The sequence below is a fragment of the Pinus tabuliformis genome, chromosome 5_2 (genome assembly GCF_031772625.1).
Source record: "Pinus tabuliformis cultivar Carrire ecotype Pingquan chromosome 5_2, CPIR1, whole genome shotgun sequence".
Lineage (NCBI taxonomy): Eukaryota > Viridiplantae > Streptophyta > Pinopsida > Pinales > Pinaceae > Pinus > Pinus tabuliformis.
Window position 1 is genome coordinate 748,176,247 of NC_142306.1, and position 23,400 is coordinate 748,199,646.

Here is a 23,400-nt window from a genome sequence, read left to right on the forward strand (position 1 = left end):
GAGTGATGTGTTTTATCTCTATGCCTTTTGAATGGTGAGCCCCACGTGTGCACCAATCCTCGCGGAGACTATCAAGGGATTGGCCACCCGGCCTAGTCCCCGCAAGACTAAGTTGCTCACCTCTGTTTGGCAAGCCAGTGAGAAAGTATACATCCGAGGGCTCTATCTCGAGCTGGTGCCCTCCTATGTAAAAGCATTGTTCTTGTACGTTCCATCGCTCAACCAGCCATTCCAAGAATCTTACCTGGCCCCTCATGCCCGGTATGGTCCAATATTTGTATAATCCGCATGCTCTTAGGGCATCCAGGGAAGGTTGATGATTTATTGCAGCTTCATCTTCCTCTACATGCTCTCTTTCTCTCCAGTCTAACATGATTAATGCCCTGCATATCAAAAATAGCAATTAGAAATTGATTTGGGAATTTTTGGTGGTTTTTTGAGAGAGTTGGGGTTTTGAAATGCGCGTTTCTCGGAGGACGCACCCCGGCTTTGTAGCACAGGGCGCCCGGACGCAGCTGGCCTGAAGGCGGGCTGCGTCTTCCGACCGTTTTCCCGTATGAGAAAAGTCGGGGGACGCAGGTCACCCGAAGGGCACCTGCGTCCGCCGAGAGGCGCATTCCAAAACCAAAACCCCCCCAAAAAATGAAACTAAAACCTAAAAATTGATTCTAAACGGATAGAAATGCAGAGTAGGATGTGTAAAATACCTGGATGAGACGGCGTTCGATTCCAACGGTCAGATTTTCCGCAGCAACCACGGGAAGTTTCTTGTCAAAAGCTCCTTTTTCAACCTCAACAGTGAAACGGTAAAAATGACATGATAAAAGGTCTTTTTATAGGTTTTTTGGATGAATTAGTTCATTTTTTACCATGAAAAGATGTTTTTGAATGTATTTTTGCCTATTTTAAACAGGTATGAGTAATGTGTCGCTTTTGTGCAGGACAAAGGGATTTCGAGGGAAATTGTAATTTTTCACAAACAAAAATATCAGAGTCATCTTTTAAGCCCTTTTCTGACTCCTAAAACATGAAAAGATCGCCGAGTGTTTCTTTTACACTCGTTAAAACGGAATTAAAAGACGGTCCCCTTTTAGCTCTTTTCTGACCGTAAAATCAGGAAAAGATTGCCGGGTTTTTGTCGTTTCAAACTCGATAAGGAAATAAAACGACGTGTCCTTGATCGCTTTTTACTTTTCAGGTCAACGACACTATTATGAAAGTACTCCTTGGTCGCAAGATCAAGCGGTTCCCCCAGGTATTATTTTATACTTTTTCGGGCTTGAGGGACACAAATATACGAAAAAGTTCAACGTGGAGTCTCCTTTAGTTTTTTTTCAGACTCTCTAAAATTGAAAAACGCCGAGTTTCTCCTATACTGGGCTCGTTAAACTTTTACAGTAGAGGACCTGTTCAATTACAAACAGGAACGAACCACTCCTTCCTAGGGTTCGAATTTAAACTAGGTTGGACTCGTCCGAAGGATGAGCTTATAATCAAGCATATGTTATCCTCCTCAAGCTTGTTAAAAATAAAGAGGTACTTGCCAGAAATGGTGGGGGAAAAGAGAGAAGAATGAACCTGTTTGTCACCTTTTGTCTCAGAAGAAACTTTATTACCACTCTTGAACACGACACTTTTTATTCACCTGGGTTGGGAAATCTTTTACCTCACAGTTGACCAAACCACTTTGAAAGTCTTTAACCGGGTTCCGAGGATTAACTTTGAGTTATTCGTCACCAAGCCACCTGTTGTGTCGTTATGTGTTCAAGCGGTCTGCAAGCAAAAACTTTCATCTGCAAAATACTTGTCATCCATTTGACCATCCCTGAGTCAGTCCTTTCAGCAACATTTCTTCAACTTGAACAACGATTTCGTGTTGCGGGCTTGCCTGCAACGGGTCGCTTTCTATCGACATCGACACATTATCTAGAAAGATGACTTAGGAATCGACAGTACCTTGAAGTCTGCATGCATCAATGGCAGGTTTCTCGCCTTTCACGTCAGTTTACATCATTGACTTTCGATCAAAGGATTCCGTGAAGTGTTCGACATCAAAACATCTATTCACATTTCACGGGTTGTGCTTGGTACTTTGAGAACCATTGACATTACTGGTGGTTTCTCTCACGCTTGTTAACAGTTTACATCATTGACTGGTAATCAAGTGGTTTCTACCATGTTCGACATCGAATCATTTAATCACATGGCTAGGATCGTACCAATTCGGGAAGTAGAAGTGAAGACCCTGGATTTAGTTTCTACCATCCAGGCTGCGAGGAGTTTTGTATTCATTATCTATGTAGACTAATCATAAACAGATGGCTGCGTCCATACTGTGTCTACAAAAGTCTATTAAAATGATGTACTGCAAGATCATTCCTGTATCAGAATAGTTAGTCCATTAGTTAAAGTTTTGAATCTGAGTATGGGAATGCCTACCTCAGTGATGATATAATCTTATCCATGTATTTTGTGTTGAAAATTGCAGGTTCCAACCAGGCCATCCACAAGACAATCCTTGAAATGATAAAGCGCTTCACCCTTCCTAGAATTACAAAACCCTACTCTATTCCAGGCTTCGCACTTTAGGGGGCAATCTGTTACACTAAAAAATGTCACCTTGACTACTTACAGTTAGTATGGCTCAAATCAACAGTCATGCTACCCTCTTAGGCAAGTCTCATGCCTCTGTTATCCATCTCAAACTCAAAGAAGAGAGAAAGTCTTGTAAAAACTATGTTTATCTCTGGGGTCGCAGGTTCTCTCTAGCCTTACCTGCGGGGACGCTGACCATGTTCACAAAATCTGCGTCCATGGACGCTCTGTATGTTAAGGGACAGGTGCGTCCCTCTGTAAAAGGCAAAATGCGCGAGTTTTATCTTGAAAAAGTTACTTGTGGTTACTTCTAGAAGATTCTAGAGGTCGGTTTGATGAAATGGATGCGCCTCCAGTTGGTTCATGTATCTCTATTAAGGGGGAACTTATCCCATCAATAAGGGAGCTATCCCACCCAAAGAGGGGGATGATCCCATTGATAGTGGACCTGAATAACCTCTTTACAGCACTATAAATAAAGGCATTGAGCCAGAAGGAGAGGAGGTTGGAGCTATACATTTTCTTTGGGTAAATGTTGCAGGATTTAGGTCTTCCATTAGAGCCTTTGTAAGGAGAGATTGTCTTTACTTGATTCTACTTGGAAGAGGGTGAGATTTGTCAAAGTAGAGGAAAACCCTTGATGGACCCTGGGAGGAACTTGCACAACACCAAGGCCAGGTTGTAAGAGTTTCTTTGTTTCGTTATTAATACAAACTGGTTTATTTTTCTCAATAGCTTGTGTTAATGAGTTATTTCATGTGTTCCTTGGTCTGCATGTTGAATATATGTTTTATTATATGAAATGCAAGTGCTTGGTAATTGTTTGATTGTTTGTGGTTGCAGGAATTGACTTGAAGGAGGAGCTCATCCGGATTGTCAAGAACGGACTTCAACAACAGCGTTTTGGAATAAGGTAAGCCTAAACACTTGTAGTTTTCATGTTGTAAAAGGTGTATTTAGAGAAAGATCACTCCATTTTGTCTTGTTTGTCATTAGAACGTCTTAGACTTCTAGGAAGGTCAGTCGTGTCCACACCCTTGACCAATTCCGTGTGACAGAAGGGCATGTTGTTCAGAAATGACTGAACTATCTAATCAGTGCTGCTTTTTTACTTCTTTTTGTGAATGATGTATTCATTATATCTGAAGTTAAATTAATTGTATAAGGAGATTGAGTATGGATCACAAATTGATTGAGTAGGAAGGGTGATCTTTGCTGCTATCTATTTAGAACTCTATAATATGATAGTAGATCTTCAGGTTGTCTTTGGTTGGTATAATTTTTTGGTTCAGAAGTTTTATGATTTTGTATCTTTAGAGGTATACGCAAGTTGGGTTACAGAAAGTGGCATATACACACATGCTTTCCTCATTGAAGTAGTATATACATTATTACATATTGTTTTTGAGGTTGTAGTTGGTTCTGGTTGGTGCTACAATGTTCTAGGTTTAGTTCTATATACTCATTACAGTGATCTTGTTGTTCCAGTTGATTAGTTGAATTTTGATTAACTGTCAGTTGATTGGGTTTTGAGTGAATGGATGATTCAGTTGTATCAGAAATTGATGATTTGGTGATTCATTTGTGTCAGAAGTTTCAATGATTGATTGATTCAGGAATAAATGATTGGGTTTCAGTTATGTCAGAGATTGATGATTGGGTTCCAGTGATTGATTGATTCAGTTATGACAGAGATTGATGATTGGGTTTCATTGATTGATTGATTCAATTGTGTCAAAGATAAATGATAGTGTTGCAGTGATGAGCTATAGTTTGATTTTTGATATTGAGCTTAAGTGTTGTTAATGGGTCCAGTATGAAAATTTCAGGAAATGTGGCCACAAGTTATGATGTGTTGAAGTAGGTGGATCCAGTCTGAAAATTTATGAAACATGGTTTGTGGAGGATGTTGAGGGTTGGAGCCTTGAGTGAGGAAGTGAAAGCTTACTTCCAGTAGTAGCTGGTGATTAGATCAAAGGGGTTGCAGCTCCCTTCCAGTAGCAGCTAGAGAATGAGTGAAGGTTGTGGCCTTCTGTAGGCCGACGCCTACATACTGATAAACATATCATCCAGTACAAGAGCTAGGGGGTTGTAGCTCCCTTCCAGTAGAAGCTGGAGAACAAGAAAAGGTTGTAGCCTTTTGTAGGTGGGTGCCTACATATTGGCATGAGTCTGCGCTTGTACAAGATTGTAAACAAATTTTTCTTTACATTAAAAAGAAGAAAGAGATGACAACAACATGTGGTTTTCTCACACATTGGGTTTCCACCTTAAATCTTGGTTTTCATGTGTGTTTCTTTCATGTGATGGTTTATTTTGTTATTACAACACATGGTTACTATTTATCTAATGTTTAGTAAAATACTAATGCACTGGCTAAAGACAAACATATGATGAATTAACTGAATTGTAAGTGCATTGGATATATGCTAATTGTCTTAGGAATAGTCGCATACACATGCAGGTTCCATTCAGTAAAGTGATGTATAGAAATATGACTATGAAATGTAACAAGTTATTGATTTGTAAATATTGATTCACCCCGCCCACACACCCCCCCCCCCCCCCCCCCCCCAAGTATTTTTCCCAACAATTGGTATCAAAGAAGGTCCTTTGGCAAAAGCTTGACCGTTGAAGGAGATTCATTATAACAATGGGAAAGAAGAAAAAGAAGAAAGAACCTCATAATAAGAAGACATATCAAAGGAACAGTGACAACATGAGAGACAATTGGCTACTAGGTGGAAGCAATTATTCAGATTCAGAATCACCTCAGATTGAAGATGAAAAAGCAAAATAATTATCAGGTACTAATTTTTGGTCCTCTGGTGATACGTTTCTCTATTCATGCAAGGTTGAAGATACTGCATGTGACAGTGAAAAAATTGAATTTTCTCTTATGGCTGAAAGTGAAAGAAATCTAATAGAGGAAGAAGTTAAAAGGCTCATAGATAAAATTAGAGATCAACAAAATCTATTTGATAAAAGGGGATGTACCTACAAAGAAGAAGTAACTAGATTAAAAACTCAGTTGGAGGAAGGAAACAAAATAAGGAAGCAATACAAGAAAAAGGAAGATCAATGTCAAAGGATGTAGGATGAAGTGACATCATTGAGAAATGAAGTGAATGATACAACAACCAAGGAACTAAAAGAAATAACTAGTTACTGTAAAGGCCTTGAAGTTGTGGTCATCTCTCTAAAAGAAGATCTTTAAAATTCAAATAAGAATAATGAAGGACTACTTTAAGCATTCGACGAACAAGAAAATGATGTTCTCAAATTAAGGAAACAAGTGGAAGATGGAAGAAAATTTGAAGAAATCATGACGTAGTAGTATCTAGAAAAGTAAGAGCAATATTAGGTTGAGGTAACTATCCAAAAAGGTAAATTAGAAGAAAATGATAAACTTTTTAAGATTTCAAGATAGTACTAATATTTTGGATAATATTCTTAGTAGTCAAAGGTCTCCTGCCATCAAATCTGGTCTTGGTTTTCATGAAATTGTTAAAGGTGAATCTAACTCACAAACTGAGGCAAGGAATCCTAGTGCAAAATCTGAAGTGCTCAAGAAGGAGATAAGAGGTCAACGCCATCAACATCCAAGGAAAGAAAGTCTTCAAAGAAAATCATTTACTCCTAACTATGGAAGTGTTAATCGATTCTTTCCTCTGATGAATAATGTTGAATGTTCTATCTGTCATAATTTTGGACATGTTGCAGCTAGGTGCAGAAGTAGAATGTTTCAAGCTAATAATCGTCTCATAGAAAGATCATCATCTTTCAGGTACTTTAAGGGATATTTTTTTTCTTGCAATATGTTTGGTCACAAAGCCATTGATTTCTATAGAAGGAATATGAAACATATAAGATGTTATGCTTGTAACAAGTTTGGGCATATAGCAAAAGAATGTAGGAACAAGTCTATGGATCACCGTAGACAATATGGTAAGCAATCAAATAAGCATATTTATATTAGAAAATGTGAAAAGGATGAATCCACCAAGAATCAAGAAAAGGAAGATCAGATAAGGTGAGGTTTTCATGTATGCTCATTCAAATACGAAGATGAATGTTCTCATCACATGACTGGAGACATGAGTAGAATGGAGTCTCTGATGAAGAACCATCATGATAATGATATTCTTGGAAATGATGTTTCATCAAAAGTTCTAGCACCAGGTACAGTCAAAAGAGACTCAGCGGGAACTGAAAGTATAAAATTTCTGTGTTCCAATTCTCATACGTGGATCTTATGAAGACATGTCACGTATATACGTGAGTTTGAAACTGCACAACCACGTATGTGTTGGTTTCATGAAGAAGCAATGGGACAACTCAGAAAAAGGGTCTGATATGGTTCAAACAATTTTCAATTATATTTTTTGTTTTGATGGTTGATGATTACAGTCTCTGGATGTTATTTAGAAGTTCTTTGACCCTCATAAGTTGTTGATAACTTGATGTATAACTGGTTGATGATTCTTATTGATATATGCAATAATTAGATCTAGCAAAGAATATTTTGCACAGGTTCAGGGGGAGCATATGCTATGCTTCTAATAATGCATTGTTGGCATTATGTCTAGAAGTCTTTGGTACATAATGAATTTTATCAATGGTGAGGATCCTTATGTTGTTGAAGCATTTAAATGATGCATCATGCTATGTTGCGGTCATGAATTTCCTATGATGAAATTATAGATGATACTTTGCTTGAGCCACTTAGTTGTTTTCATACTTCTGATCAGATTTTTATATGACTCTTTTGATGATGCATATATTTATGTTGCTTACATAGTGATCTTCATAAGTTCAAGGAGAAGAACAAATCTTGAGTACACAACTTCATTATTTAATGATGTTAAGTGTCACTCATTTTTTTATGTTGCTACCATCATGCCTTCAAAATATGCATAAATTTCATATGGTGCAATTATGGATGAGGATTCCTATACTTCTTGACTCTCACATGGTTGAGGATTGTTGCACTTGATGGTATCAATAAATTTTGACAAAATTACTGTGAGCTCATGGTTTTCCTTTCACATTAATGAGAAGATAGATACATATTTCTATCACTATGTAGGATACATGGATGATTACTTAAGTTGTGATGTTGGTATAAAAAATCCTCTTGTATGAAGAAAATTGGCGAAGAGATGGTGTTATTGCAAGTTTCATGAAGACATGGCTATTTGGAGACGCAACTTACTTAGTCACATAATGATGATGACTTCTTATTTTATGATGATAGCTTTGATACTCACATATGTTGATTATCATGGTTGATGCTTATCATATGTGGGATGTTAGAAAACTCCCTAGTGATGATACATGGTTGAAATATTGAGGGTTCTTGTGGAAATTGTTGGCATTATGGCACAAGTGTGACACTATGGTACAGGTGTTGTCCTTGATGGCAATTCTCTCTGATGACAGATCTCAGTTCAGACTACAAGAATGAAGATAAAATTCATATACGCAGGTTCATTAACATCAAGTCACGTATACATGCAGGTTGGACTTTATAAAAGTGCGTATGCGTATACACGCACTTTCATGCAAAGAAAAGCGCGTATATGTTGGAAATATTACCTTTGGTCCATGGCAATTAGTCCTTGGAATTTGAACCTATGGTTTTGGACCATGGTATCTCGACAGACGTGTTGATCCCTAGTATTGAGTTGATGGTATTGGTTTATTATGGTTTTGGACCGTGGTATTGAGGAAGGCCTAAAACTATAAAAGAGGAAGGAGATCATTTGGCAAGGTATCATCTGAATTATTGAATATCTGATATTGTGATAGATCTGGAATACGGGTGATTGGGTTATGGTGCAGATCTAGATCTAAATGTAGGTGGAACCTGAGCGCAAGAAGGATAAGGACTATTGATGGATTTAAATCTCAAGGCTTGAACATTGGTATCTCTGTATGATTTTGATCTGTTATATGTGGCACACTCTTGATCTATAAATCTGGGCTAACTAATGTCTGAATGCTTAAAAGAATAAATTATCCTTTATAGATCTGTACGCAGGTTCAGTGAATTAAAGGTGCGTATATACGTGTTTTCTGTGAATGAAAGACGCGTATACGCAGGTTGGGTGTGGTACAGAAGCGTATACTCGCAGGTTGATGAACACTGAAGTAGCGTATATCATCTGAAATTTAAAAAGGAAATATTTGTCTTAATAATACTGATTCACCCCCCCCCCCTCTCAGTATTATTTCCAACAATTGGTATCAGAGCAGGTCCTTCAAAGAAGCTTGATCGCTTGAAGGAAGATCATTCATCATGAGCAACTACGAGAGGGAAGCATCAATCAGGCCTCCTATTTTTGATGGGACAAACTTCAATTATTGGAAGGTAAGAGTTACTGCCTATCTTCAATCTCTTGGTATAGAAGTTTGGGATATCACAGATACAGGCTACACTTTTCCTTCAGCTACCCCTACAGATGCGGCCGAGAAGAAGAAATATGAAACAAATGCTAAAGCAGTCAATACTCTGCTAGGATGCTTATCTCAAACAAAATTCGTGAAGGTTATGCAATATAAATCTGCAAAAGAAATATGGGACAAGATTGTCTTGAGCTACGAAGGAGATGAACAGGTAAAGCGTGCTAAACTTCAAACCCTCAGGATTCAATATGAAAATCTCAGAATGTATAATGATGAAAGTGTGGCTAACTATTTCCTTCGGGTAGATGAGATTGTTAATTGCATGAAAAACTTGGGTGAAGAAATAAAAGAGGCTATTATGGTTGAAAAAGTTCTAAGATCATTGTCCCCCAAGTTTGAATCTAAAGTGTCTGCAATAGAAGAAAAGGAAAATCTACGAACCCTTACTATGTATCAACTACATGGAATTCTAACTGCTTATGAAATGAGGAAAGGAGGTCCATCTGACAGGAGAGAAGCTGCCTTCAAGGCTTCAGGCAAAGGAGAGTACTATGAATCAAGACATGAGTCAGAAGAAGAAGAAGAATCAAATTTTGTCAGAAATCTTCAACGGGGTGCTGGACGGTTCAGAGGTAAGTTTCCCTTCAAATGCTTTGCTTGTGGAAGAGTGGGTCACTATGCTGCCAAATGTCCTCATAAGGATAAGATCGACAAGGGAAAGGAACCTATTAGATGGAACAAGAAACAGAACGCAAATAAGAAGAGCTACTACACTCATGAAGACAGTGATGGTCTATCAAATAGTGATGAAGATGAATGAGGTAATGACTATAAACTTTTAATGGCCTTTGAAGATGATGACTACTTGGATGCTATAGATGTGGATAGCTTTTATGATGAAATTTCTAAACTCAAGACATGTATAGAAGAAAAGAATATGATCATTGATACTCTACAATTTCAAATAGATGAAAAGGAAAAATATCTTGAAAAGTTAGAAGGTGAAATTGTTGGCCTTAGAAAAGAGATTGAGAAAACAAAGGATATTAATCTTAAGTTTGTCAAAGGATCTGAAACTCTGGATGAGATCATCAATGTACAACGTTCTCCACTAAACAAGACAGGTTTGGGGTATAATGGAGAAACTTCTCAAGCATCCACCTCAAAGAGTTATCTTGATGCAGCAAGAAGAAATGAGCAAAAGCACAATGGAGATCACCAGGTAAAGTAGGGACGAATTACATCAAGAACAAACAAAGACTATCAAGTAAACCAGGGGCAATCCTTCTTAAGGGTGAACAAAAGCTACTACCCGCCACATGTAAAATCTTCTCAATTTGCTTCAAGAATGGATGACAATAGAAATTACAATCATTTGGCTGGTAGATTTGATAACCGCAGAAGTTTCTTCAATGGAAAATGCTTCTCTTTCCATAACTTTGGTCACAAAGCAGCTCAATGTGTTGCATATAAAACAATCATGACTAGAGAAGCTCAAAAAGATAGAAGTATGATAGGGATTACAAAAAGGACCTATAACAACTTTTTGGCTCTTGAAAATGATGTTGAATGTTCTATTTGCAATAAATTTGGTCATGAAGATTCTGAATGCAGGAGCAGGTTTCCGCAGACAAAGGAACAAGCCTCAAGCACAAGAACATGGAGAATAAAGGAACCACAAACAGAAAGATGTGGGATAGCCTTTTATGCAGAGGGACAGGAAAATCTATGGTACATTGACAGTGGATGTTCGAAGCATATGACAGGTGATAAAGAAAAACTTGAATCATATTCTGCTCTAGAAAAAGGAAAGAAAGTTTCTTTTGGAAATGATACTCCTGCAACTATAAAAGGAAAAGGCACTGCTCAGTTAAAAGAAAAGGTTAAAGCTGGAAATGTTTTGTATGTTGATGGATTGAAGCATAATCTTCTAAGTGTCAGCCAGATGTGTGATCAAAGAACCGAGGTGATATTCAAATCAAATGGATGTCTTGTTCGTGATCTTGATACAGGTAAAACAGTGATCAAAGGTAAAAGAACTCCAAATAATCTATACATATTTGAAGAAGGACAACAACAATGCTATCTTAGCAAGGATGATGAGCACTGGTTATGGCACCGGAGGTTGGGGCATCTAAGCTTTTCACAAATAAGGAAAGCATGCAAATATCAGGTAGTTCGTGGTCTTCCAGATATCAAAGTTCCAGACAACACCATATGCAAATCATGTCAGTTTGGAAAGCAAACCAGAACTAACTTTCTGGAGAAAGAAGGATCAGCTAGCATGCCTCTTGAGCTAGTACATACAGATACATGTGGTCCATTCAGGAAAAGGACACCTCGAGGAGAAGAATACTTGATATTAGTCATTGACGATTTCTCCAGGTTTGTCTGGTTAGGACTTATGAAGCACAAAGATGAAGCATTCGAAAAATTCAAATCCTTTAAAGCCTTGGTTGAAAATGAATCAGGATACAAAATTAAGTGCCTCAGATCCGACAGAGGTGGGGAATTTATCTCAAATGAATTTTTCGATTTATGTGAAGAACATGGGATAAGAAGAGAATTCTCTACAACTAGAACTCCTCAGCAAAATGGAGTAGTGGAAAGAATGAACAGAACAGTCCAACAAATGGCTCGTGCTATGCTTGATGAGTCAGGAACTCCCGCAACTTTCTGGGGTGAAGCTGCATATGCTGCGGTTGTTATTCTCAACAAAACAAATGTCCGGGTGAACAGCACTCAAACTCCTCATGAGCTCTGGTATGGTGAGACTCCTTCCGTAAAGCACTTCAAAATCTTTGGGAGCAAATGCTATATTAAGAATACTGATGAGCAGCTTGGCAAACTTGAACCTAGAGCAGATGAAGGCATTCTTCTTGGTTATTCTCCCTACAGCAAAGCATATAAGTGTTACAATAAAAGACTTGGAAGAATTGTTGACAGTATTGATGTAGTGGTTGATGAAAAAGGATACATCCCCAGGCAAGTAAATCATGAAAATATCGATGAGGATGAAGACTACTCTCCAAATCAGGCAGATGATGAAGAAGAACCCCAAGAGGCACCAGAGGAACAGATAAGGATAGAAGAGAAGACTCCATCTAGATATGTTCAGAAGAATCATCCATAATCTCAAATTTTGGGGTAGAAAGAGGCAGGTATACAAACCAGAAGAACAATAGCAGAAGCTTCAAGCTATTTGGCATTGCTCTCTTCCACTGAACCGCAAAATGTAAAAGAAGCATGCAAAGATGAGTGTTGGGTTAAGGCAATGGATGAAGAGCTTGAGCAGATCGAAAAGAACAACACTTGGGAGTTGGTTCCTAGACCAAAAGACAAGAATGTCATAGGAACAAAATGGATCTTCAAGAAAAAGTTGAATGAAAATGGGGAAGTTTTTAGAAACAAGGCCAGGCTTGTTTGCAAAGGGTATGCTCAATAGGAAGGAATAGACTTTGAAGAAACTTTTTCTCATGTTGCTAGACTTGAGGCCATCAGAATGTTCCTTGCCCTCTCTAGCTTTCAAAAATTCAAAGTTTTTCAAATGGACGTGAAGTCAGCCTTTTTGAATGGAGACTTAGAATAAGAAGTGTACATTGAGCAACCAGATGGCTTTATCCTTGGAAATGATCCAAATCTTGTATGCAAACTTAAAAAAGCTCTCTATGGGCTTAAACAAGCTCCAAGGGCTTGGTACTATCGGTTGGACAAATACCTTCATCAACAAGGATTCTCAAAAGGATCAGCAGATAGCAATCTATATATAAAAATTGAAAATAACAAATTGCTAATACTTGTTGTGTATGTAGATGATATTATCTTTGGGAGCAATGAAGAAGCCATGAGTCAAAGCTTTGCCTTGGTGATGCAGAAAGAATTCGAAATGTCATTACTTGGAGAATTGACATATTTTCTTGGATTGCAAATCCAACAAAATGAAGGCGGTATTTTCTTGTCTCAAACCAAGTACCTCAAGCAGATCTTGAAGAAGTATGGCATGGAAGATTCGAAACCAGTATGTACCCCCATGGTTACAGGATGCAGCCTTAGTGAAAATGATGAATCAGCAGCAGTACATCAACCAACCTATAGATCCATGATTGGGAGTTTGCTTTATTTGACAGGTACCCGACCAGATATTATGCATGCAGTGGGAATAGTTGGAAGGTTTCAGGCAAATCCAAAAGAAACTCATCTTCAGGCAGTGAAGAGAATCTTCAAGTACCTTCAAGGAACTCAAAACTATGGCTTATGGTATCCTAGAGATACAGATCTCACACTTCATGCTTACATAGATGCAGATTGGGCCGGAAGCGTGGATGACAGGAAGAGCACAAGTTGTGGTGCATTCTTTATGGGTTCCAGATTAGTATCTTGGTTCAGCAAGAAACAGAGTTCGATTGCTTTATATACAGCAGAAGCAGAATATGTGGCTGCTGCATCTTGTTGCACATAACTCCTTTGGATGATGCAAACCTTGCAGGATTTTCAAATCACTTGTACTCCACCTATCTCTATCTTATGTGATAATACAAGTGCAATAAGCATTTCAAAGAACCCAGTCATGCATTCAAAAACCAAGCACATACCGATCAAGTATCACTTTCTTCAGGAACAAGTGTTGGAACAAAAGGTCAAATTGGAGTATGTTCCTTCTAAGGAACAAGTTGCTGATATACTCACCAAACCACTGCCCAGGGAAACTTTTGAATATCTCAGACAAAAGCTAGGAGTTGTTGATGCTTCATCCTGCTGTTGAAGCTTGTCTGTGCAAAGAAAAGTTTATGTACGCGAGTTGGATGAGGGTAATCCAGATACATACGCTGATTTGTGCAGGTGCAGTCGCGTATATGGAGTTTTGAAGAAAATCAGCAAGGGCAGACTCTGGTTGAAGAGCATCTGATATGGGTCTATCAGAGATCATCAGGCACATGTTCATGGGGAGCAATTAATCTTCTAATAATGCATTGTTGGCATTACCTTAGAAGTTCTTGGTTCTAGTACTCACGCTGTTTTGGTTCAGGTGGATCAGCTGCAGAAAGGGATCAGAAGGAGAACTTGATTACTGATATCGACAGTGATTGTCAGATGATAATTGTCATTGGTGTTTTGTTTAGTCTTGATATTTCATCTCTATGTCATGTATATTTTTTTATCAAGGTCATGTAACGACCTATTTTGGTTTCCCCACTATGCCTGGGATGATTGATGCAATTGATTGTCATATGTGAATTTCTGTTGTATCTCCACTTGGTTGGATGGATGATCCCCACTTGGTTGGGTGATGGTTGTATGTATTGAGTCTTTTGGTGATAGGAAGGTCCTTTATGATGTTTAAGTCATGGTTCTTCTTGAAGAACATCTTTTTGCAGATCTTGCCTACAGTCAAGAGGAGCATGTTCAGCACAGCAGAGCAGAGATATCAGCATGAACTCAGGGGGAGCACAGCCCTTTGCCCTTGATGACAAAGGGGGAGAATGACTTTGAGGATCTTGGGGTTGCCATCAAGTCCAAAGGGGGAGATTGTTGGCATTATGGCACAAGTGTGACACTATGGTACAAGTGTTGTCCTTGATGGCAATTCTCTCTGATGACAGATCTCAGTTCAGACTACAAGAATGAAGAGAAAATTCATATACGCAGGTTCATTAACATCAAGTCGCGTATACACACAGGTTGGACTTTATAAAAGTGCGTATGCATATACACGCACTTTCATGCAAAGAAAAGCGCGTATATGTTGGAAATCTTACCTTTGGTCCATGGCAGTTAGTCCTTGGAATTTGAACCTATGGTTTTGGACCATGGTATCTCGACAGATGTGTTGATCCCTAGTATTGAGTTGATGGTATTGGTTTATTATGGTTTTGGACCGTGGTATTGAGGAAGGCCTAAAACTATAAAAGAGGAAAGAGATCATTTGGCAAGGTATCATCTGAATTATTGATTATCTGATATTGTGATAGATCTGGAATATGGGTGATTGGGTTATGGTGCAGATCTAGATCTGAATGTAGGTGGAACCTGAGCGCAAGAAGGATAATGACTATTGATGGATCTAAATCTCAAGGCTTGAACATTGGTATCTCTGTATGATTTTGATCTGTTATATGTGGCGCACTCTTGATCTATAAATCTGGGCTAACTAATGTCTGAATGCTTAAAAGAAAAAATGATCCTTTATAGATCTGTACGCAGGTTCAGTGAATTAAAGGTGCGTATATACGCGTTTTCTGTGAATGAAAGACGCGTATACGCAGGTTGGGTGTGGTACAGAAGTGTATACTCGCAGGTTGATGAACACTGAAGTAGCGTATATCATCTAAAATTTAAAAAGGAAATATTTGGCTTAATAATACTGATTCACCCCCCGCCCCCCCTCTCAGTATTATTTCCAATAGAAATATCATGCATTTCTTGCTACAATGATGATGTTATGGTCATGGATGATGACTATGGTGGTTTCACATACATATGATATGATGTGAATGATTTTTGTATTACTGTTTGGAGATGTGACATATACATAGTTGATTCGTGGATGAATACATACTTTCTTCGACTACACCTTCGATACAATAATTCTTTCTACCCTCGCATCTCTCCATAAACATATAGATTCACACTCATGTATTTAACAGGGTTTCCAAACACAATGATAAGAATCATTATAGAAAAAACAAATTGTTTCACTAAATCAAGCTCGATTACATATTACATGGCCTCTCAAGATCCAAACTCCATCAACTTGAATTTACATTGTATTGGCCTTTGTCTCTTAACACCTAAAGGCTCACATACATAATGAAACACAATATCATGGATCATTCAGATCCACAATTATCTTCACGTCTCTAACTACATACTAAAAAAACAATCAAATAACAAACCTTATCATTCTACACACAATTCGAGGAGTCCATGTTTTCTTTCCACGATGCACTTTATAAAGGCTTTAAAATTTCGGGTTTTATTCTCCTACATTATAATGCAAAGATATATCACATGTGGGGGTCGCCATGGGGAAGTCTACTTGTAGTATTTGAGATTGTTGGGTCACCTGAGGCATGGTAGGTTGATCAACATGTCATTATTACTCTAGAAAACATTCCAGACTATGAAAACACTTGTTTATAAATCCATCCACCCGAAGGACACCCTCTCCCATCATGAACTCTTCCTATTTGAGCATGCTATACATATGGTAGGCCACATCTACAAAGACGTAAAAAGAGAATTAGTCGAAGAAGAAGTTGCCTCAACTCCATACATAGATACAATTTTTGGAACTCCACATGAACTAAACTATATTGCAACTTGAAATGTTAATACTACTGAAGCTCTAGAGGCCAAACCTACTGTGACTCTTGAAGTTGCAGAGGAATACCTTACTACAAATATTGTAGAAGAAAAGGTCTCCGATGCAACTCTTGTGGTAGAAAAATACCATGTCACAATTCCACAACAAGAAAAATATATCCATAGAAATGATGTGGAAATCATTGGAAGAAAGTATTCATTGAAGATTTTTTAGGAAAATGAAAAAGAGGCCCACATATGTGGCAACAACTAGGTGGAAAAAGGATGAGATACACCAAAAATGGAGAGATGACTCCAACTATTGGAATTTAGGAAAGACAAGAAGAAACCCCTACTATCACATAAAAACCGATAAGGATAGAAAAATAAAATGAACCTATCATAGAAAATCCCCTATTATCACACAAGAACCAACAAGGACAATAGAGGAAGAAACCCTTGTTGTCACATAATAATTGGCAAAGGTAATAGAGGAAGAACAAAGATTTAAGGGACCATAATTAGAAGAGATGAAAATTTAAACCCCTTCTATCACACATGAAATGACAAGGGAAAACTTATCCTAAATTATTTTTGCAACACAAGAATTAGCAAGGGAAAACATATCTGAAATTCTTCTTGTATTACAAGAAAAAAAGGGGGGAAATCTTGAAGAAGGCCTTGCTGGAACTCCAAAAATTGATATGGAGCATTAGGCACAGGAAGAAGGGATTGCAACACCTAGAACACTAATAATAGTACATGAATACTTTTCTACCCCATAGCTAAAGAAAACCTCCAAGGTAGGGAAGTAAAAGAAAATATTAGGTATTCTTTCCCTTACGACTTTGTATATGTCTCTTCTTAGAAAGAATAAAATTATTGAAAGGAAATAAAAAATCTAATAACGTCAGTCAAACCATAAAGGAGTGGACTAAGAGGATATAGGTAACTTGAGATGTTGGATTTCCTTACTTAGGTAGCAAGATTCCTTGCTACAGAAGAAATAGGGGAACCTATTCCATAGGAAAATGAAATAACCCAAGAATAATTGTAAAGGAGGGAAACCAAAGTAAATGGTTGTTTAGACAAAATGTGAAGGTCTTGAGTTGCTACAATTTTTCACTTAGATAGATCCTATTATGGTGAAGGATTAAGAAGTTTAAGTGAACCTCCCAAACCAGTGGGCGAAAGATTAAGATGATAGGGGGAATGGAATACTGGATTGTTATGAGGGAGAAGTAATTCCCATCAAATAATACCAATAAATCATAATGACACTTAGAGATAGTTTGGATAAAAAATTACAAATCGACGGAGCCAGGTGGGATTGATGGAAGTAAGGAATGGATAAGGAGGTACAAAATACCACCAAACTATATAAATAGGTGGATAAGCTACAAGTTGAGAAGATCTATCTTGGACTATTAGTAGAATCCACACTTAGATATAGATATCCTTTTCCTATGTATAACATGTTCCTATATGAGACATAGTTCGTGTTCCATAGGAAGGCTCTCTTGATATCCAAGCCATATGATATCACCTGCTACCTAGAGAATTATTATGCATGCACTAGTGAAGAAAGAACCTACTATTCGATCTCTACCAACATAACATTATATTGCATCATGAACCCATATGGAACCCTAATAAAAACTTATGGGATGTTCAATTGCCATATTTTACATCTTTCTTGAAAAACCACACTGATTGGATAATTGTTCATCAGGTGGCTAAAAGAAAATTTAAATGTAATTTTTGGAATAGAGGGGAATACTATATAACTAAGGATTTCCTCCTTGTAAATTACATATGGGTAAAAAACCCAAGACATGCAAGAGGCCATTTAACACTAAAATATATGGATGGATACATTGCCAATGGAAACTATAAAAAGGCATACTAGGTGTTGGGAACAATCCATAGAATACATTTGCAGAAGAGATCCATTTAAACCTAGCAACTTTGTAATGGATTGGAAGAGACGAAATTGATACATTAGGTGTATGAAAAATTGTGGAAACATTTGGGTTGGCCTCAAATTTCACTGCCCAATGATTTGGTTGCCTTCCAAAAAATAGTAGAAACATTATAATATGTCCAAGAAAGAAGAAATTTTCTGTTGGGGGGAAGTTAAAGAAATGAAAGGTTATTGCCATGTGCATGAGTCGTGGAAGGTTGAATACAATATCATTAGGCTCCATGGACACCATAATAACTTAGACTCAAAATGAATATTGGTTTGATATGGATATTCAATAGTTCTGTCTTGGGGGGATGACAAACACCTAATTTGGCATCTTTTTAGCACCCACTTAAGACGTTTTTGCAAGCCTTTTTCTTCAACAAGCTAATCACCTAACAAGGAAAAGTGACAAATGAATTTGGCTACTCAATAAGAAAAGTGTGACCCTACTACCACTTTTCAGATAGCTAAATGAGTTAAAATTTTCTTTATTTCTCTATCTTCCAATGAATTTGTTGTAACTAGATGGAACATCCTAATTCTTGTGGATTTAAATAACAAAATTGATTTAATTTAGACAATTGATATCATGTGTAAAAGGTTAGGCTAGTATAGTAACAAGATATATAGATCAAGAGAGAAATAGAGAATCAACCAAGTATGTAATTGTACTTTGAATTTGTACAATACATGTTTATGTTCTATTCATGTTCAAGTTGATGGTATGTTTATTGATTAGCACCTTGTTATTTCTTCAACCAGTGCTTTACCTACACAGGTAGGGTTCCCTCCTTAACTAGTTATTGTCTATAATTTTATTGTGTAGTTGTAGTTTCATTTACGTTCTTTTATTGCCAACAAATCCTCTCTTTATCACCTTGCTACAACTCTAATATTAAAATTTATGATTTAAATAGTGCTACAACTCTTATATTTAATCCAATTATATAGATAGTACTATAACTCTTTAATTTATATAGAGATGTAACTCATATTGTTCTAACATGTAACTTGACTATTGTTGCAATTTGTGTGCAATCATAATTTAATCTTGTGGTTTAGGTTATTTCTACAACTCACGTTGTTGCAACTCAACATTTAATAACACGTTTTTTTTTACAAATTAGTTAATTACTATTTCTCATATGTATTTTTTCTTTACCTTATTGATTATTTTTGTGGTTCAATACCTTAAAACATAGTGGGGTTTGAGCTCGTTACAACTTTTGGTTTATTTTGGAATTTTTAGCCATTGCATTTCATGTGCCTTTATGTTACATAATTCAACATTGTCTAAACACTTGAACACATCACCCTTTAATGTCAGTATGTTTACTTTCCTACAAGAGTGTTCACTTTCCTATAAGTGTGTTTAATTTTGTACAAGTGCTCCTCACTTTGCTACAAGAGTGGTATTGGTTGCAAGTGTGGTGTGGATTTCCCTAGTGACTTGTGAAAGCATCTTAATATATTTCCCTGTTAAAATCATTTAGAATACTACAACTATGATATAATATAATAGCTTGTACTAGCATATATGGTGCACAATAGGTCACAAGTTCCATATGAACCTTAGGTTGACAATTAGTTGCATAAAATTTTGGATGTTTGAGAAAGCATTTTGGTGAAATTAAAAAAATATATAAGAGGCATTGATTTAAATTATTAAGGTCGATAGGCTATGAAGGATATGGGTTAGGAAAGATAAGATAAGGCATCATAATCCTCATATTAAGCAAATTTAGGGTTAAGCATGGTGATCTAGGTTTTTATGGCATAGACAAAAAGGTTATTAACACCAAGATCAAAATTGTGGAGGACAAAGGCTTGGAAAAATTGTCTTGGTCGTCAAAAGAAAGAGAAATAGTGAATGAAGGTTGCATCATATCACCACTCCATCCTTCTTGTGGAAAACTACAAAATGGAAGTGATGAGGAAAGTGTAAATAATTAATATACTCCAACACTTATAAGAAGCAATATGCTAATCAACTCAAGTAAGTAGAAGAAGGATAAGAGGTATGAATTAGGAAAGATATACCTCATTTACCAATTCTGCAAGAGGAAATCCCATAATTTTGCTAGTTGTTAGTTCTTATATGTTTGTTCATTATGTGTGAAGTGAGGCCATTAGGTGGCATCTTGTTGTTGGAAGCATGCCACATGACTCAAGCCAAAGAGATGTAATATCAACACCACTTCCCAAAACCATAAGTGAATTCAAAGGCAGGGGGAGAAAATGAGTATGTTAAGAATTCATACCACAACACCAAGAGAGAAGTGTGGTGTTGAAGCCTAATGAAGATAAAGAACTCACTACACCTCCAATTCAAGAAGAAAAAGTTGTCCAAGCAGTGTTTAACATCAAGGTATTTTTGAGGGGAAAAATATAGCCAAAAGGAATTTTTTTATGATAATATTTTAAGGTTAGATAATATTTTATGTTATTTAAATATCTCATATCTTATCTTATTTCGAAGTCCAAATATTTTTTTGTGTGTATAAATATCCACACCAATATCTCATAAGGAATCGTACTTTTATAACCATATTTGATTTTTTTATGTTGGCAAGAGAATTTTCGAATCATACTCTCCTATTTTAAAGCAAATGAGACATTGTTTTTCATAAATAGTTTTCAAGCCCATGATATTTGATGTGAAGAACACTATTTAAAGGTTTGGTATACTCCATTATTGAAGATCTAATATATAATAAGAACTACATTTTAACTTTGGGTTTTATATTTTTATTAAAATATGGCATTGAGTAGATTCTACTTGAATGAACAATGTTATTTTTAGTTGAGATTTTATTTGAACAAATACTTTCATTTCTAATTAGGTGATATATATGGATTTATATTTTCAAGGTTTGTGAAAAATAAATTTATATGGACACTTGTAGTTTTAGTAGGAGAATAATATATTTATATTAATCATTTAATATTTCATAGATTTTACTAGAATAAGTAGTGGTTCTATCATGTGACTTTATCTATTGATAACTTATATAGTAAAACCTCAAATACTTACAAGGAGGTTAGTGATGATTTTTTTTTATAAAATGTACTAAAAGATATATGTTGTAACTTTAGAATAAATGTGTTCCTTTTGTTATCTAGAATATTCCATCATTGAAAGATATTTGTTTAAACTTCAATAGGGAAATTTTAGGGACTAATATTCATATGTGGGATAATTTTCAATGATTTTAAGAAAAAGAAGAAAAAAGGATCCAATTTCCATTTTTTCAAAAAATGTTTCTCCCCAATTTTATAGTATAAAATTATTTTACCTTAAAATTTCATAAATTTTTATATAGACTAATTTAAAATCATTAGAAATATAAATAGTTTCTCAAAGGTATCACCAAACATTTTACAATTTTCATACTAGGGACTAGTAATATTCTATAAGCTTTCTAAACTTTAAGATAAAATTTCATCTTTGAAATTTTCCTTGAACTTCAAGAGTGAATATGTTGCCTTTGTTATCGACAATATTCCATATAGAACTACATATATATTTTAATTTTGTAGATTGTTTAGGAATTGAGATAATAAGAATTTTGCAATATATATCTTTTGAACAACATTTCCTTATTGTTTACGATAACATGTTATATGAGTTATAATTACAACTATTTGATCAAATCATGAGTTTTAGATAAGGGGATTTTGTGAGAAGACTAATTATTTCAAGTATTTTTGGATTACTCACATAAGAAATTTTGATCGTTGGTGTTACGAGCTAGCAAGTGTGGCTCATCCTAAGAAGATAGATACAAAATTTGATCACACGTTGAGAGATAAATATGTGAGAGATGCAAGGTCATAAAAGTGAAGAGACGTTAGGTTAGATGAACCTTGGGAGGTCAAATATGAGAGATTCAACATTCAAGAATAGAACGTTCAAAGGAATTAATGAAAGTATTAACCAAAGAAAAATAGTAATAAAAGTATTAAAGGGTAAAAAACTAATTATTAGATAAAATAACCAAAACTCATATATATATATATATATATATATATATATATATATATATATATATATATATATATATATATATATCTATATATATATACATATACATATACATATACATATACATATAAATATACATATACATATACATATACACATACACATACACATACATATACATATGTACACCGAGTGTTCTAGCGGCTACAACCACCCTCCAAAATTTTTCCATAGGTTCATTTTGGAGCCTCCCTACCAACTTTTCATAACACCTTGTTTTGCTTCATTAAGTACACAAGCTTCATTGTTTTTCGTGGACAAAGACAGTCTGTCAATCACAACTTGATTCATTCCACTCACAAGCTGATCACCCGAACTTGGTCCAGCTGCAGGCTAAGCAGATCCCCCAAGGAATTGTGCATTTCTGGAGGGAAACTAGCCTTCCCTCTAGAAATTGCACAATCCTGTCTGGCAACCTGCTAGGCTCCAGAATTGCACAGTTTTGCCAGTCAAAACTCACAGTGAAAATTGCGCACTTTTCCCCAGCAGGGTTGCTCAGCCTAGAATTTGCACAAATATGGGTAGCAGTCAGCTGCTTTACCCATAAATTGCACAAATCTCCTGGGTAGCTAGCCCAACTCCCAGCCAGAAATGCACATTTTCTCCCAGCAGTTGAGAAGTCTCTTTCATGTGCAGCTGGGTTGACCGATTCCCTCTAGGACCGAGAAAAAATGACTTGCATGCATGGGCTGCTTCTCCCAGGGAAGCATGCAAAGGAATCCCTTGTTTGCAGGATCTATTTTTAGCAATTAGAGGTTACATGCAAGGATCATTTCAGAAACCTCCCACCAAGTGTCTCTTTCCCTAGATTTGTGGCATGCGTGTCACAACCTCAATGTTATCAAAACTCATCAACAGGATGACACGGAGCTCATTCCTCACATAAACATTGTAGCTATGACATCCCACATCACATCTAGGAGCTTTGGGCACACTCAGCTCAGTTGTTTTAGGATAATCCCGCTTTCCATGAATTTTGTTGCATTTCTTGTGCTTTTTGTGTTTCGCTTCGTATGAACATTGTTTGCTTGATTTCAATGAGCATTTGTTATCGTTTTGATACATACTAGCTTGTACTAGC